This window comes from Cryptotermes secundus, unplaced genomic scaffold (assembly GCF_002891405.2).
Source record: "Cryptotermes secundus unplaced genomic scaffold, Csec_1.0 scaffold1065, whole genome shotgun sequence".
NCBI classification, from domain to species: Eukaryota; Metazoa; Arthropoda; class Insecta; order Blattodea; family Kalotermitidae; genus Cryptotermes; species Cryptotermes secundus.
Window position 1 is genome coordinate 135,415 of NW_019737400.1, and position 5,691 is coordinate 141,105.

Here is a 5,691-nt window from a genome sequence, read left to right on the forward strand (position 1 = left end):
TTGAGAATGAATGTAGAAGTAGTAGTAGTAGTAGTAGTAGTAGTAGTAGTAGTAGTTAGTAAGTTAGTAGTAGTAGCAGTAGTTAGTAAGTTAGTTGTAGTAGTAGCAGCAGATCCTCTATACACGTAGCAGTCAGATAGTTAAGTACTGTGCTGATAATTGCACTGGAGCAGGCCAGGCTTAGTAGCAGGTTGAAAAGGCTGGTAACATTCATTTAACGTGAGAAATGCCAGTTGCTAGTAAAAAGGCTACGATTCTAGTTTTCAAATTAGGATCATCTCTGAATATATCACAGATTATGTGAGGTAAGGGAATTCGTTCGTTCTAGATAATATACCTATGAAACTGTACTGAACTGTGTCGAAGTCCTGTACTCCATGATCCGGTTTCCCCAGTATCTTTTAGACAACTTTCCATCTCCCTTCTTGGTTTTTTTAAGGGCACAATATTGTTCCAGATGTTGCTAACCACCTACGAAACCACATGACATCACAACCAAACAGACCACAGTCCAGACTCATTACTTTCTCGCTGTCTCAGTAGCCAATGAGGATTACAGGCACGCATTTGGTACATCCGCAGATCAAAGTGGCCGCGCGGTCTAAGGCGCGAATCACCTTCGGCCCCTCGAACACTGGAATCGTGGGTTCGAATTCCACTCAAGGCATGGATGTCTGTGTGCTTATATTTTGTTGATGTTGTTCTGTGTGTAGGTAGCGGCCTTGCGGATCCCCAATCAAAGGAGTCATACCGACTGTGTATAGATCAGGAAACTGAAAAATCGGCCAAGGTCCACAAGGTCTGTAGAGTCATAGATAGATTTTGTACATCCTATAACTAAACTGGAGACAGATTACTGTGTTGATATTAACTGTGTTCCTAGGATTCATACTGTGTCTTTACGGTATCACGACGTGCCTCTCCAATGCTTCTGGAAACTTAGATAATATTAGAAGCCATGAATTATGTATCAGGAATCCCAGTGCTGCACATAGTTCTAAAGCATGACCTCTCTCTCTCTCTCTCTCTCTCTGAGGCATGAACTTAGTTTGAAGCACCCCAAGATCGAGGTGATGAGGGACGTGTCTTGACAAGAAACAAATTAGCTAACAAAACATTAGAATATACAAATATTTAAATAAAACAGCCATTATGTAAACGCATTTTTCCATCTATGATGATAAATAAGTTTTTTCCCTTAAATCGGCGGTCTTCCTTCTTGTCTTATATTTCCTCTAACCGATCTCCATTTTTATCTAGTCCAATTTGACTTCATCTCACCTTCCTTTTAACGTGCTTACGTTATCGAGCCGATTTCTGAAACTACACGCTCCATACCTGATAATGGAAACAGCATATTCTGCCGAAACGTCCGTATCGGCCAACAAGATGCTGTGTCACAACCAAGAAAATCAGAATCCGAAAAGGGACCTTCATACAAGTATTTTCATTTCTTATCTATTATTAAATCATGAAATGACAAAGAATTACATGGAAAGAACAAGTAAACGGGGAAATACGTAATAAATCCATAAACCAGTGCGGGAGGCGATTTAATTTGCAGGGGCAGTCTTGACGTCGTGGCTTCTTGTTATGTTCGTACGCTGATAGTGTGCTACGTTGTCAGTTCCTTATAACCTTTACTTCCACATGTCTCCACCTTACAAGTTCATAATAATGTAGAGACCGCTTCACCTTTATGATTCTTTCTAGTTCTTTGTTACAGATTCCTTTTTTTAATTCTATTAAAACTGTTCTTTTTTATTTTTTTATTTTATTTTATTTATTTATTTATTTTTCCAGTTGATAATTCGTACTTCAGGTATTTGGTAAGAAATATTCAACGAACGAAAGCAGATGGAACATCTACTCACAGAATATTTCCATGGATCCCTGAGGAACAGGAAAACAAACAGCAAAATTAATTTCAGTTAAAATTACTATCCTATGAGGTGTAACAAAGATTGCATTAGCATATTCCTCCGAAACGTCGGTAACGATTGATTACAGTGCATGGCGTCATATTTCAGAAAAAAAAGTTCATCTTCACAGTCATACCTGTGAGAGTCCCACATCTCTAATGCACTTAACTTAGTAAGGAGGAGGCAAAATGGCGGCTTTCGTGAATGCTGTGATGAAGTTTCTGGACGTCTTTTAAGTTACTTTCTGAGCTCCACTCTTACTCAATTTCTCGTTAACCCGAACGTTGGAAATAACAACTTATTCTGTTACCCTCGTTCTGCATCCTGACGTTTAATTAATTCAAATTATACCGTTAATTTGGGCGTAAAAATTTTGAGAGTGACTTCGAATCATTACAGTAGTCTGTTCTCTCATGTTAACCATTGTCTCTATACAAAACACATATGACGTTTTGAATGCTGGCACTGCCTCCATGTCCAAGTTCTGTGACAGACAACCTGTTCTTTAGAGTCTCTTATGTAAATATATTATAACGCTGCGGCAACCGGCCCCGTGAGCCGGGAGAGCTCAGTCGGTATAGCGACTGGCTACGGACTAGACGACGGAGGGGTGAGGGTTCGAATCTCGGTAAAGTGAAGATTCTCTTCTCCACGTCATCCAGACTGGTCCTAGGGCCCACCCAGCCTCCTATCCAATGGGAACTGGGGGTTCTTTCTCCGAGAGCAAAGCGGACAAGGCGTGAAGCTGAAAATTCACCTCCAGCTAGTGCCGAGATCAAGAAAATGTGGATCTATACATCCATTCCACATACGCCTTCATGACGTAATGCTTAATTAGTAAAGCAGAGGGGCAACTTTTATTTTTTACTGGGAACTACAGTCCCAGTGGGCTAGGCTTACCTCCATGAACTTCTCCGGGGGCAACTTTACCTTACTTATTTATCTTAACGGTAGGTGGCCCCACTCTGCCCGTAGTGGGAGACCGAACTATCATTCAGAACGCTGCACATAAATTAGGACAAATAAAAAGAATATTCCCCCAAATGAAACTTGTCAAAGTAGGGTCCATTAAAACGACAACAAAAAATGCACATAATTGAGAAATAGGTATTGAACAAATCCGCAACATCCATCAAGGAAGAGAAAATATCTACGGTCAAAAGAAATCCTTCAGTAGTCACAGATGAATGTTCTCTAAGAACAATTTCTATGCAAATGATGATTTATGAAAATTCCAACAGAAAAAGTAGCTCTGTTAAGAAAACCAGTTATTAAAGAGTCACAAAATGAGGCTCATCCATCAATCAGTTGGAGTTGAAACGTTTTTCCAGTCATTTATCAAAGTTGTCGCTTACTTGCAAGTGATAGGATATCAATGTCAGGATAATGTTTCCCGTAACAACATGAATACAAAGCAGACCACTCAATTTTAAATAGAAATCCCTTCAAGACGGTTTTCATAGCTGTAACACCCATTAAAAAGAACTAGTGGCAACATGGTATAGAGAAATGGTGTCAATCAGCAACTTCTGCAAGCAGAAAAGCGAGTGTAGGCGGAACTGATACAGCGTGTCACTCACCGGCTCCTACGTAACTCGTGACGTAATCATATAGGTTATGTCTGCCACCCACACACATTTCGGTCGCAGAGGAATGTAGACATACCAACAGCTGAGTAAACAGACAGTTCTCTTAGAGGTGGAAGATCTGAAACAATGACAATTGTGTAAAGAGACAGTAACACGCTGAAGAAGATCAATTTTGTACAATGACACCTGAACAAACATAAAGTTAACATTAGCAGTGGTTAATTTAGAACAATGTCCGATGTATAAACGCTTCATAACTTGTGCTCTTTTCCAAGTATAATTAGAGTGATCAAGTCGAGGAGGATGAGGTGGACAGGTCATGTAGCACGAATGGGGGAGACGAGGAATGCGTATAGGGTATTGGTGGGAAAGCCAGAAGGAAGGATACCACAGGGAAGACCAAGGCGTAGGTGGGTGGACAATATTAGAATGGATCTTAGAGGGACAGGATGGGATGGTATGGATTGGATAGATCTGGCTCAGGATAGGGACCAGTGGAGGGCTCTTGTGAACACGGTGATGAATCTTCGGGTTCCATAAAATGCTGGGAAATTCTGCAGTAGCTGCAGAATTGGCGGCTCCTCAAGAAGGGCTCAGCTCCGTAAGTAAGTAAGTCAGATGTATAAACATATAGTTATATCGACAATGGAGAATTTACAACAATGACAGATGTATAAACATATAGTTATATTAACAATGGAGAATATTAAAATAACAGAACCTGTGTAAACAGATAATTACATTAACTGACAAGGGGCACACAGTAGCTTGCTTGAGGCACTATACTACAAGCCGGAAGGTGGTGGGTTCGTGTCCAGATGAGGTGGATTTTTCAATTGACCTAATCCTTACAGCCGCACTGTGGCCCTGGGTCGACTCAGCCTCTAAGAGAAATGAGTACAGCAATCTTCCTGGGGGGGGGTAAAGGGCGGCCGGCAAAAAAGGCCACCTATGAGCCGAATGTCTACAGAAAATGTGGGAGCATCGACGTCTCATACACCTATGGGTCCTCACGGCCTGTTACAGGGATAGTTTATCTAACTAACTTAATTGAGCTGAGCGCTTCTTGCGAAACAGTCAGCTGTGCAGCTACCCAAGAACTTCCCAACATTTTATGAACGCGAATGTTCATTACCGTGTTAACAAGAGCCCTACACTGGTCCCTATCCTGAGCCAGATCAATCCAATCCATCCCATCCCATCCTGTCTCTCTAAGATCCATTTTAATAATGTCCACCCACCTACGCCTTTGTCTTCCCAGTGGTCTCTTTCCATCTGGCTCCCCCACCAATATTCTATATGCATTTCTCTCCTTCCCATACGTGCTACATGCCTTGCCAATCATATCCTCCTTGACTTGATCATTCTAATTTTACTTGGCGAAAAGTATAATTTACATCAACAATGGGGAAAATTTAAAACGACGTCAGCTGTGCAAAAGCACAGACTCGTTATTGGATGACAGTGATTACTGAATTGGAATGGATGTGGAAGGAAGCGGTCGTGGCCTATTTCAGGCTATTCCGGAATCTGCCTGACGAGACTTAAGAAAACCAGAAAAAGCCCATTCAGGATATTCGGTGATTGGGATAAGATTCGAAAGGGTTACATCAAGAATAAAAGGTAGAAGCGTTACAGCTTGGACCAATTTACTCGGGTTATAAAACGTCTTGAAAGAAATATTTCTCCGTTTCTCTGTCCGTCCATATAAAATTTCATAATCCATTGTACATTTAAAGCCATTGGTTATATTCCATAACTGTATGACATTATATTACATTTCAGGATCCTGTTGCATTCATGAATCACGCACTCATTCACTTAAGTCTTTAATGCAAGTTAAAAATATTCTCTCCTTAACTCAAAATAATATTAAAATCACATCAATTGCTACATGTTTCGGTCTTCAGGTAACTGTTCACTTTTCGAAACTTCCACACTGCACTAGATCTCAAATCGATATATTTCCATACTATTAAAAGAAGTTATTGAAGGAAAGATAGAGGGTGTTATGCCCCAAAATTCGAGATAGTAGAAGAAGCCACGGCCCAAAAATGTTCGCGCCTAGCGAACAGTGTTGCACAGTTATTGCCGCAACTTGTAAACATCAGTAATGGCAAGTAGGTCAGGAATCTGCTTGCCCAGCAAGGCTGTGTCCTCACAGCGCCAGAAGTTTGCCT

The 5,691-nt window shown here is 40.9% G+C and overlaps 1 long non-coding RNA gene across 2 annotated transcripts in view; it reads right to left on the bottom strand.

Moving 5' to 3' along the window:
• Positions 1-5,691, bottom strand: part of LOC111870396 — a 400,443-nt gene that overhangs the window by 58,750 nt on the left and 336,002 nt on the right. For both annotated transcript variants that reach the window (XR_002843844.2, XR_004513657.1), the window contains one exon: positions 3,503-3,629. This is a non-coding gene — a long non-coding RNA (uncharacterized LOC111870396). The remainder of the gene's footprint in view (positions 1-3,502; positions 3,630-5,691) is intronic.